Below are 13,183 nucleotides of genomic sequence, written 5' to 3'. Positions count from 1 at the left end.
TTGTCCAGCACAACTGTTCTTTCTTGAGGTTGCTGTTGTCCAGCACAGCTGCTATGCTCTGCCAGCGAATCAGCTGAAATCGGTGCGATCTGTAATCTGTGCAAGCATACGATGTATTCATCCTGCAGTGGTGCGCAACTCTCTCTTGTCCTCTGCAATGGCGAGGGCCGCGAGCCCGCGACGCTGATCTCTTCTATTCTCACCAGACATGAATGGTCAACATAAGGTCATGGTAATGCTCGCAAATTCTCAGTGTACTGATACATGCGAGTCCGAAACTGCACAGGAGAAATGGGATTAGTGCAAATTGTGCTGCCCACTGCTCTCCTTTTTCCGCTCAGCTGCGTATGCTGGTACGTACTGCTTTATGTACTCGCATGGAATTGTCACCATTCTGGACTGCCGCACGCACACCAAACCTTTAAAAAAAAGCCTTTGGGATTGATTTGGGGTAAATTGGCATGTGAGAACAACTGGTGGAACCAAGCTTAGGTTTATTATCTACTTCGCCTTGTGATTTGAGGAGATTTAAATGTAATGTTAAAATGTAGTTGGGCAGTAACCTGTTTAGCTAATTAAAGACAAGTGCTACATGACACAGAGCTCCCTGGATTGTGTGTTCAGAGATAACGAGCAACAACGTCTCGCGAGAAGATCACTACGGAAAATCACTTACCACCTGAACCAAAAAAAATATTACTACATTATGTTAGACACTTTATTTTCTTTAAGAAACAATGAAATATACCGACAAGTAAAAAAAAGGTACATTCGAATCGCCTCCTAACCTCATCTAGCACTGCTACCGCCTGTGCAAGGCACACATGGTAAATCAGATAAAAGAACCATCGGTCAATCTGGGTCAGCGAGGAATGCAGTAGCATGATCATTTTGTGTTTTTTCATGTTTTTAAATCTTTCTCTTCTGATGCAACGCATGGATATATTTCCTATAACTAAAGTATTAACGTCAAATTCCATAAATACGATCCTAATGATGGTCCGGTAATATGCTTAAATTTTCCAAGATAGTATTCCGTAGCAACAATTAGATCCACCGTTTAGCGTAATATGCGGTGAAAATTTCACTTCACTTTCTTAATTTATTTTTATTTAATTTCAATAAATCAATTTATTATTCACAATTACTCTGCATTTGTTCGGCCGTAGCAACGCACGGGTTTTTCCCTATACCTAATAATAAAGAAAATAATGTTTCTTGCGGTCCAACATTTTTTAGACTATTTTACCCTTCCACTAAAACACATAATACATCTAGCTTACCATAGTATCGGTTCGTTCTTTTCATCTTTTCTTTCCGGACGAGCGACATCTCCAACACACCGCCTCTCCAGCCCTTGATCTTGTGCGGGCCTCCGGCCATTGGAGTCGCCGTCCCTCCACCGGAGTCGCCGTCCCTTCGACCACCGGAGCCGTAGTCCCGCCCTGCCCCTGGTGCCGCGATCGATCCCCTGTCCCCACAAGGTACTCACTTCATGCGAATTTGTCCTTCACTACCCGCTCGAGCGATGCCATTATCGTGGCCTCGACCTCCTGGCAGTTTGGCGCCATGGAATAAGAGAACCTCTCTGCGCCTCAATAGGCTGCCACTTCCTGCTAACTTGGCCGCCACCACCCGCTTGAGCTCATGTCATTGTCGTCGCCTGGACTTCCTGCCGTGGCAGTTCAGTCCCTTGGAATAAGAGAAGGATGACGATAATGGTCTCAAGCGCGAGCAAATTTAATCCATCTACAAGGTGCGTGTCAAGAGGCGAAGTTCACTAGCACGAGTAAGAGAAGAAGCACCAGCAGGGTTCTGCTCTGTAACATATGTCGGCAGATATAATTATTCGCGACACTCTACTTATGCTGCTAGCTTCGTGATTTGACTCCACATCTTTTATTGCGGTTCTGCTCTGTAATGTATCCCAATGCTTTTCCCCTAACATCTACACGAGGAGGGTTCTCTGTAACATATGTACTTCGAGTATTTGTGTAAATGCCTGAAAGCAAACTGCTTTGTTCTGTAGTTTACATAAGATAACATTTTTTTTTTTTTTTTGAAACGAGGGCAAAAGCTTTGCCCTAATCTATTAATTAAGAAGAGTTTTACAAAAAGGAACCCGGATTACATCTTAGGCGTTACTCTCCCGGCATGACATTGCCCAAATGCTTGGCACCGGCCAAAACCCATAATCTAGCCTCGGTTTTGATTCTCTCTATAACTACTTGTACGGGCGCATGCTTGTTACGGAAAATCCTAGCATTGCGCTCATTCCAAATCTCCCAAGTGATAAGTAGCGTGAGAGAGGAAACCGCCTTCCTACAAGGAGTGCCGCCGCCCGCCATCAAGTTCCACCAAGAGTCCATGGAAAGCCCAACCCATTGTGCGGGTTGAATCAAAGGGATCCCAACCCAATCCTTGAAAGCATCCCAAATGCGAGCCGTAAAGCGACAATTGATGAAGAGGTGTTCCACGGTCTCCAGAGTTTGGTTGCATAGGGTGCAACGGTCACAATTTTGCCACCCCCTTGCTTGCAAGCGATCGGCCGTCCAAATCCTATTTTGCAAAAGAAGCCACGCAAAAAACTTCACTTTCGGCGGTGCCCAAGCCTTCCACACCAACTTGTTCATAAGATAACATTTTTGATAATAAAAATGATGGCAACTGGATAGGAGAGGAATTGAGCTGTCCACCGACAACAATAATTACATACAAAAATATGGGCAGCGTATTTTTGGTTTCATGTCAGTGCAAACATTGCAAATGCAGCAGTTAATAAGTCGTGCATTTGTTCTTATAGGGATTAAAGTTCTCTATGAATAATTTTATTACTGCATATGTGGAACGCAATAGTGCCATATTCTTATGCCTCTGCAATATCCACAAGGCAAAGAAAAATCTTCTAATATTATCTTTTCTATGAGTAATAGAGATGACTTATGCATGTGCTGTGTTGAGTACAATGCCTTTCAAAATGTGCCATTTGCCACGAAATTAGATGGCTTATCTGCCATGATCAATGTCGATTCGTGGTATAATTTATGCCACTGAACACTTCAAATTGTATTAATCATGACCTTTTTATTAAGAGAACAAGTGATTATGCTATTTATACATAGTGCTTTTAGTTTCTTAACAATATGTTTAAACAATGAAAGGGAGGGAGAGAGATCTCTGCATCAATGTGCTTATTCTCGATAAAAAAAAACTTTCACCGTAGCAACGCACGGGTTTTGTACTAGTATTATAATAAAGAAAATAAGGATTCTTGTTCGTCCGTCTGTTTCTACCCCTATATTTCAGTTAAAATTACATTGACTGCCACCGCTAAAGTAAATAACCGGTTCGCCCGTCCGTCGCTGGTTCCCTTCGATCGAACAGGTCGTGCTCGCTCGCCAGCCCGTGCAAGGAAAAGTTTTGGGCCTGCCCAGTCTGCCTCGAAGCGGAGTATCGCTCAGTACTCATGGAAACTATTCGATCCGAGCGCACACAACCCGCGCACGTTGGACTCCAGGTGGATCACGTACACATACGTAACCAACCTTGATACGTTCGTCAAACACTTAAATAGTTCGTTTCGAATCACAAGCTCACAATTGCCGAGCTAGCCAGGATTTGCCGTCCAATATATATGTGCCCAGCCGTCTCTATCCCAAATCGTTCCATGGAATCGCAGAGAGGGATTGGATCAATTGATTAGGTTTCCAGCTCGAGACAGCTCTCAACACGTCGACAATAGACACATCGACCGGACATCGGTGGAATCCAACGAGAACATATCTTCATCAATGTCGTCATGTCGATGCCGCCACCGGCTCTAGATCAGCGAGCGACTAGCCAGGGACCATGCTAGCCGGCTCGAGTTCCCGGCGATTGGCTGGCTCCACAATCCTGCAGCAGGGGGCGGGGAATCCCAACACGTCTAGCGCAGAAGGCGCACAACCCATGTCCGAGCGCTTACCTCCAGTAGCACACGCATCCTCTGCCAAGCGTGAAAAAGAGCAAAAGCTGAGATATTTGAGAGAGTAGTCAATCCGAGGGAATTTGAGTTGCAGCAGCTGCCCTATTTTTCGTGTCAGAGAGAGAGAGAGATTAGTGAGATTTGAGAGATGTGGTAGGGAATCGAGAGAGGCTGCGCAGAGGTACAAAGCTAGCGGGTCGATTAGGACCGGCGCTAACAGGATGCAGAGTCTTGTCTAATCGTCAAAGTTTGACTGATGAAGATAGAGAAAAAGAGTTTCCTTATACAGTGTCACCCGTGGGGATAAGAAAAAAAATGGTTTGGATTCTGATCGTCAGCTATTGAATACGATGAAATATTTTGTGTTCTTCTGTGTGTTTGAAAATTCTGAAATAATAATTTGCCGGGAAAACAAACATACTAACTTGGAGGTACAACTACAATGCATTTTTTATACTTGAAAAATACACACGTTGTATTTAGCATTCAAGAGGTGAAATTTTTGACAGGCATTTTTTTTGTTTTCGAAAGCGATATATAACAGAATTGTCCGTCCAAAACAAAATTAAGAACAGCAGGTAAAGTACATGCAAACATTCAAATAATTTATGTTTTATGGACTTAACTTTATCTAAATTTAGAGCGTTTACACTCTTTCATGTGACGAAGGGAGTAAATTATCTCCAGTTGAAATGGTTCGAGACCAGGCCTTCAAAAAATGTTGATCAATATGTTGAAAAAATCTCTGATAAGTATGATATAGGAGTAATATAATTTTTATATGAGGATTTGTGTGATGTTAGGAAATCGTGGAAGCATACTCTATTGCTTGTTTCTTAGACCAGCCCAGATCTTCCATTATATGTTGAAATACTCTAAGTATTTTATTTTCTTTATTACACCTCGCGCGATCGATCCTCCTTGCGATGCCCAGATCGAACAGCTTAGCCCACTCCACCAAGGAAACGATCGTACATCCCAGCCCAGTCCAAACCGAATAGAAATGGAACTCTACTTAAAATCCTCACAAAAAAAAAACTGCCCCGTCCGATTACATCCCCCTAATTTTGCCTGAGCTACCACGCCAGGTCGATGTCCAGCGCATCACGGCCTGCCCCGTGGAAGAAGATTGGAGGAGGGGCACGTCGAGGGAGGGAATCGGAGGAAGCCGATCGGCCTGGCAAGTCGAAGGGCAGCAACCGGTTGCCGCGAATGTTTCTTCGTTGCCGCGCAGGGTGATGGCCGCGATCTGCCGGAGACTGATTCATCTCATCCGGCCGCGCGCGTTGTGCAGCTCAGCTCGAACTGCCTCCGCCCCTGCAGATTGCAAAGATGTCCTCCGTCCCTCCGGTTGGCCGGCTTTCCTTGTGTCCCAGATTTCCTCTACTATTTTCCCCTTGTCCTACCGTATTTCCAATTGCAACTCTTGATTTGTTAGCTATGGTTCTTGCATCTTTGAATTGGGAAGCTCGGGAGGTAGCAGCAGGGGCAGATGGCCTCAAGTGATGGGTAGGGCAGCGCCATGGGAGACGACCACGGGAGGGAGGATGTGCCATGGGAGACGTCCACGGGAGGGAGGGACGATGTGAAGAGAAAATGGTTACGACTGGTTTTGAGTTTTTTTTCAGATGAAGATAGAGGGAGTTCGGGATACAGGGAGAGTGGGAGACAATATAGCATTCCTAAAAAGATAAGATACTGGTAATGTAATAGAGAAGATGAAATAAGATATGTTGTATAAATTTAAGATTAATATTACTTTGTGTCCCAATGACCTCTTTGTACTGATGTTGATGGTTAATAATAAATTGGTAGAATTACAATTTTAAGACACATTTATCAGAACACACAATCTAGCTAAAAATTGCAAGTTTTCCACTTTGTTTTCTTCCGTATCTACAAAAAGTTGACCTTTTCAGACAAAAAAGTACATTAAATAGTTTAAAAAGAAGAAGATCAAATAAAAAATACTAATACTATTTTATTATTATTGTGGTTTCGTAGGGAAGCACGGCTATTGTGCTAGTTATATATGTACACACATGAGTGAACGGCAACAGTACGTAGTCGTACAGGACAAGGAGTCCATGCCTGCCCAGTCAACCTAGTATATAAAACGGATCTGCTGGAAATCAGGCGCTTGATACTAAATAAGTTTAAGTCGAGCGTTTGGAGATTCGTATTTTTTGCTTGTAGATTCGTGTTCTGATTTTTGGGCTGTTTGTGTGTGTTTCTGTTGTTGTTGGCCCAACGCGTAAGCGGGCTGACTTGTTCTTTTGTGGACCTCGCGGAGTGGGCTTGTGGAGTGGGCTCGTGGTGACGGTTCCTATCTATAAGACGTCTTTCTCTCTCCCATGGAAGCGCTTACGCCGCGCATTTCAGTTGCGCGTCGACATATTTTTCAGTTGCATGTGGGTTGCAACTGAGATTTTTTCGGTTACATGTGGGTTGCAACTAATTCTTCTTTTCCAATTGCATGAGCGTTGCAACTGAGATTTTTTCAGTTGGGCATATGTTGCAACTAAGAATTTCCACATACATGTGGGTTGCAACTGAGATTTTTCCAATCACGCCTGCGTCGCAACTAAGAATTTCCACTTACATGTGGGTTGCAACTGATATTTTTTCCAATTCCATGAGCGTTGCAACTGAGATTTTTCCAGTTACGCAAATGTTGCAACTAAGAATTTCCACATACATGTGGGTTGCAACTGAGATTTTTCCAATTACGCATGTGTCGCAAATAAGAATTTCCACTTACATATGGGTTGCAACTGAGTCTTTTCCAGTTACACGTAAATTGCTACTAAGATTTTTCTTATGTCTTAAATGGCTACACAGATTATTTTTTCTAGTGAAAAATGCGAACGCATAAAACTGAACATCCAAACTAAAATAGTACACGGCTTAATAAGTCACTGATGTCAGCGACTGAGACTTATTAAGTCTCATGCGCCTAGGCGCTCCTTATATTATTATACACTATATAAAAGTTGGCTGTTTTCAAGCGCTGTGAGCAGCTCCACTTCACTTGACACTGTTTATATGCTATTTTTTGCCAAACAAAACGTGACACGTAGGCAGTCTGCTACAGAAACAGTGCTAAACAGTGCATCCAGCTATGAACAGTATTGATAAACAGTTCCGGTGATGTACAGTGTTTGGTGTACAGTGCAGGTTACCATGAACAGTGCTCACCAAGACGCTACAGTACAGTCATGAACATTGCCTCATGATGCACAGTGCAATGAACTATACATATGGACCAACAATGCCTGTGAACGGTGCTAACTTTACTTTTTTCCTACTCTCGCGCGGTACTTCTTCGACGCAACTTCCCGCAAAAAAAACTTGAATAATTTAATATATTTACCAAATATTCTGGCCATTTAGAGTAAACAGCCAAACGGTAAATATTTAGTGAAATTTCAAAAAAGCGAATAAACTGCCGCCGCGTTTCTTTTCCTGCTCGAGGTAATTCTTCGATGCAACTTCCCGCAAAAAAACCTGAATAATTTAATATATTTACCGAATATTCTAGCCATTTAGAGCAAACAGCCAAACGGGTGAATATTTAGTAAATTTTCAAAAAAGCGAATAAACTGCCGCTGCGTTTTTTTTTCGGCTCTTGAGGTAATTCTTCAACGCAACTTCCCGCAAAAAAAACTTGGACAATTAACATATTTACCGTATATTTGGGCCATTTAGAGCAAACGGCGAATATTTAATGAATTTTCAAAGAAGTGAATGAAATGCCGCCACGGGCACGGCGCCGCCGTGCTTTTCCCCCCTCTCGCGGTAGTTCTTCAACGCAACTTCCCACAAAAAAAACTTGGACAATTTAATATATTTACCGAATATTCAGGCCATTTAGAGCAAACGGCCAAACAACGAATATTTAGCGAATTTAAAAAAAATACGAATAAAATGCCGCCACGGCCGCGGCGTAACTTCCCAAGAAAAGTAGAATAGTTCCGGTATTTTCCCTCTCGCAGTAAATTTCCGAGGAAAATTCTTACAAAAAAAATAGTTCCACAATTTAATATATTTCGCTAAAATTCGTGGCACTTAGAGCAAACGGCCAAATGCGGATAATTAGTGCATTTTCAAAAAAAAAAGACATACAAAATACCGCCACAGGATTTAATATATTTATCGAACATTCGCGACATTTAGAGCAAATGACCAAGCATGAATATTCAGTGCATTTCCAAAAAAAACGAAAAAATGTCGGTACGGGAATTAATATATTTACCGAACATTCACGAAATTTAGAGCAAAAGGCCAAACACTGATATTTAGTGCATTTTCGGAAAATGCAGGAAAATGCCGCCACGGGGGCACGGGGTAACTTCCCACAAAAAAAGTACTTCAACAACTTAACATATTTAGCGAAATTTAGAGCAAACAGAAAAACGCAGATATGTAGTGCAATTTAAAAAAACAGAAAAAACGCCGCCACGGGATTTAATATATTTAGCGAACATTCACGATATTTAGAGCAAACGGCCAATTGCAGATATTTAGTGCATTTTCAAAAAAAAAAAGCAACAAAATGCCGCCACGGGCGCGGCGGCACGCCGCGCCAAAGCCTACTAGTAAAATTCCAAGTACGTACGTATGCTGCCCACCAAAGAATATCCATAGTAAAATCTTGCGAGCAGCATATATAGCTTGGCAGCTCCAAATGCACTCGTACAACCACACCAACCACCAACGCGGTGCACTCCTCGACGTAATTAACCTAACGCGGCTGTAGCGTCCAATCCTGTACACCCCGTCTAAGTTGTACACAAACCAGAAATCTTCGGTGTTTGCGCCCAGCAGTGGTGCACCACATTTTTTTTTTAATTAGTAAAATGGTGGTCAGATCCCGATCTAGATTTGGGGCCACCGGAATTTCACCGTTTTTTATTTATTTTCCGGAGGTTTGTCGGAGGTGGGTGGTTGGTTGGGTTGGTTGGGTGGGGTGGGTGGGTGGGTGGAGGAGGAGGCCGGCCAGAGGTGGTGGTGGTGGAGTAGGAGGAGGTGGTGGTGGTGGTGGAGGAGGAGATGGTGGTGGTGGAGGAGGAGGAGGAGGTTGTGATGGTCGCTGGAGGAGGAGGAGAAGGTGGTGGTTGGTGGGTGGGTGGAGGAGGAGGAGGAGGTGGTGGTGGTCACCGAAGGAGGTCGCCGGAGGAGGAGGTGATCGCCAGAGTAGGAGGAGGTCGTCGGGTGTGGGTGGAGGAGGAGGAGGGAGAAGAAGGGAGGAGAAAGATGCGAAAGGAGAAAATGGAGAAGGAGGAGACGTGGAAGAGTAGGAGGAGGAGAAGGGAGAAGACGGAGAAGTGGAGGAGGAGGAGGCCACCGAAATTTAAAATTCGTCTCAAAATTTCTGTGACGCATGGGCATATGGTGCGTCATAGAATTTTTTTTGATTTTTTTATTTTTGCGGGAAAAAATCTTGACTTTGCCGTATCTTTTTTCTCTTTTTGAATTTGCATGATGTAGAATTTTCTCCCGGTCATTTTGATATACTGTGCGTTTTTTTTTCGAGTTTCGTATGCAACTACAAATCTAGTTTTATGATTTTACAACGTAATTTTCCAAAAAAAGTCAAAATTCATGTTTGTTAATTCTGAGTGGTACTAGATGACATAATACATGGGCACTTAGAAGGATTTTATTTTTTGAAATTTCAATCTATTTCTTTTCTATTTTACAGAGCTAAAAACGGCGATCCAGAGGGTGTGTGGAGTTGCGTGGGGAGCAAAAAAAACCTACACATTGGACTTCTCCATATGCGCCACATAAGTGTGGCCTCATGAACTCAATAGTGCCCCCCACAAGGAATTCTGTGGTGCACGTGGGCAAATGCGCCACATAATTCCCTTCGCCCATGTGCAGTGTTGGACTCCACGTGGGCCCCATGTAGATTCTGTGGCGCATCCGTCAACATGCGTCACAGAAAGGCAACAAATTTTTGCGCCTGTCCTTTTTTTCGACTGGCTACGAGAAGGGGAAACGATGGACCTAGCCACAAAGCGGTGATGTTGAAAGCAAGCAACATGGGCAAGTAAGGTTTAGGTTTTGATGATGAGTGTCGAAAACTCTGGAATCTGAATAAAGGAACAATATATACGTTTAAATCACAAGAAATATAACATGTGTTGTAGGGAGAAGATGTACTCGTATTTATCATCAGCCAGCAACCAATAAAATGTGGAAAAAACCAATCACTGGTTGTCCAAAGCTCCACATCGCAAATCGTTGACTGAGATACACATGGAATTTGAAGAATCAATTCAATACGTTTATATCCAAGCGTAAAAACATAATGATTGATGTAGTAAAAAAAAGACACACCTATTTTCCTCCAATTATACTACGTTTCTGTAGTATATTTTCTCTGTTAGTATAAAAATCATAGTCTAAATATTGCATTATGGAGAAACAAAAAACGACTTATATCTGCTCACGGAGGAAGTACAACACAAGGAGACACAAAAGGTAGGGTTCTAATTAACCTATAGCTCTGTAATCTATACACATGACTCCAACAAAATAAAATGTAACATTGGTATAGGAAAGAAAACTACGGTGCTACATATTGACTACTGGTTAACACAAGATTGTAATATATCTGTGAACAAAATGTAGAGAAAAAAGAAACTGATGAAATGTAGTTTAAATATTTAAGCCAAGTGCCCCACTTGTTAGTATGGAATGTTCCTAGATAAGATAACAGATAGACGTTTCATAACGAGAGCCAGCACAAGAGTTGTCAGTTACTACTGCTCCAACACAACACATGATCCGCTGCCGTGGGAGTTAAGCGCATAGCGATCAAGCAGCTTAATCAAATACTACTAACATACATCACTGGAACACGTGGAATTTCTCATCTGAATCATGCCTTAGCAATTGCCCAATAAAGAGACTGACCTATGAGGCCTCAACAGAGGCAGGTTGCTTCTGCAACGGCGTGCTCGTCAATCGAAGGAAATCAAGAGAGGGCAAGGAGGAAGATGTAGAGGGAGAGTCTGGGAAGTAGTCACCTTGAGGGGGTAGGCGCCTAATGCGTGGTCCACGAAGTCGCGGTTGCGGGCCAGGAGCCGGCGGTGGAGGGCGACCGCGTGCGGTATGCCGACGACGACCAGCAGTCCGGTGCCCTCCCAGCGGAGTGTGGCCCAGATCGTTGCAAAGGAGGAGGTAGCGACCATTTTCGTCACCCGATGGTGCTGCTGCGCTTCAGGCGAGAGGAGGAGGAGGCCTGGGAAGGAAATCTCGTCCATGCCATGGGCTGGAGCTCGGAGGGAGGGTGAGAGTGAGACGTCGCGGGGAAAGAAGGGCTTACCCTAACGGGGTCAGCTCGGCGGCGAACGATGGTGGCAGCATGGGCAGGACGGGGTGGATTGTGTCTGCGTCGTCGCTAGGGAAAGGTAGGAGGAATCGCATCCCAAGGGGAACCAGCTCCTCTAACGTGCTGAAGAGAAGTCACCTAGCTACAGTAGTAGGCTAGTGTAAATCTGTGAAGTAAAGTCAGAGAACTGTAGCGTTTACTGTACATTGTGTTTTGCAGCTAATCACTGTACATAATTACTGTAGCACAAATGCCTAGAATAAAAATATACCTCATAATTTTCAAGGCAAGTAATAAATGTAAGTATATACCGCAAATTTGTTGTATACAGATTAATTTAAATCGGTTTAGACTCAAAACTTACATTTTCTGAAGAAGCAAAGTTAGAGTATTGCCCTTCTCTAACTTTGCTTCAGTACGTCACGTCTTTTTTTGTGTGGAAAGAGACTGTCTAAAAGGGAGGTGGATTGTCCCATCGGCATACTCCCTCCGTCCACAAATAAGTGTACCTGCGGGGTTTTCAAGATAAATTATGAGGTGGAGTGAAAAGTACATTGGGAACATGCATCTCTCCTCTTTAATTCTTTCACCTCCAATAAGCTAATTGCATGTAAAAAGCAAGAAGAATATGTGCTCAATATTATTGGGTTTGATTTCCGTGCGATGAGAGAGAAGCAATTAAATTGCATTGGGAAGATAGGAGTACACCTTAAGTGCAACTATAGTTGAGTTTTTTCGTTACAATTGTAGGAAACTCACAACAACAACTTGTAATACGTCAGAAACGATATTAGGCAACTCGTAATCCGTCAGAAAGGACATTAGAAAACTTGTAATGCATCAAAAAGAAGTTGCTTTATCTCGCTCTACAGTGGCTTTGTCGCACACTAACTTTTTTTGCAAAACACAGTACAATCAAAAAGTACAATCAAAGACGCTCACACATACTCGCACACAATTACCTCTATGAATGCACGCATGCATACTCTACCCCTATGAGCACCTCCGAGAGACTGCGTCGAAGATTTGAGCTGGCGGGTCTTGAGAATGACGAAGCCACCACATGTGTCTCGCTGTCGATGGAAACGTCGCCTCCCATTGAAGAATATTCCGTCTTTATGAGACACCAAAGTGTCAAATCCGGGATTTTAACTCTGGTGGGCTGGAGGTGTCACTACCCTCCTAACCATCCAACCACACATTGGTTCTCGCTTTCGCACACTAGAAGTTCGTTGTTAGGTACCAAAGTAGCTATGCTAGGCACCAAAGTTACTCTATCGGAAACTAAAGTGACACTGTTAGTACCAAATTTGCTCCGTCGAAAACCAAGTGGCGCTGTTATGTACTAAATTTGCTCTATTGGGCAACAAAGTTGCTTTGTTATTTACCAAATTTTCTCTATCGGACACCAAAGTTGCTCTTTTGGGGTCCAAAATTGCACCTCCAAGCACCAAAGTTGCGCTGCCAGGAACCAGAATTGCACCGTTAGACACCGAAGTTGCTACTTTGGGTATAAAAATTGCTCCGTCGGGCACGAAAGTTGTTCTGACAAGTCAAAGTTGCTCGTTAGGGCACCAAAGTTGTTTTGCTAGGCACCAAAGTTGCTCGATCGAGTTCCAAAGTCTCTTAATTGAGTCGTTAAGCAGCTCTGCCACGAAACACGCAAGGGGCTAGGGTGGAGGGATTGGATGGCTTTGTTCCTCTTTTTTCTGAGATGGGTTGCTTCATGCGGAATTGCGGAATCCCGGGAGAGGATATAGGAAAAGAGGAAAAAAAACTCCCAGTTGCCAATGATCTGTTGGCTACAAAGTTGCTTTCGAGAGTTACACCAACGAAGCCCGACTGCTGGAGCCTCGCGTGGTTCAGATGGCTGACGG

The sequence above is a fragment of the Lolium rigidum genome, chromosome 2, assembly GCF_022539505.1.
Source record: "Lolium rigidum isolate FL_2022 chromosome 2, APGP_CSIRO_Lrig_0.1, whole genome shotgun sequence".
Lineage (NCBI taxonomy): Eukaryota > Viridiplantae > Streptophyta > Magnoliopsida > Poales > Poaceae > Lolium > Lolium rigidum.
The sequence above is the reverse complement of the archived record's forward strand: the minus strand, read 5'-3'. Positions refer to the sequence as shown.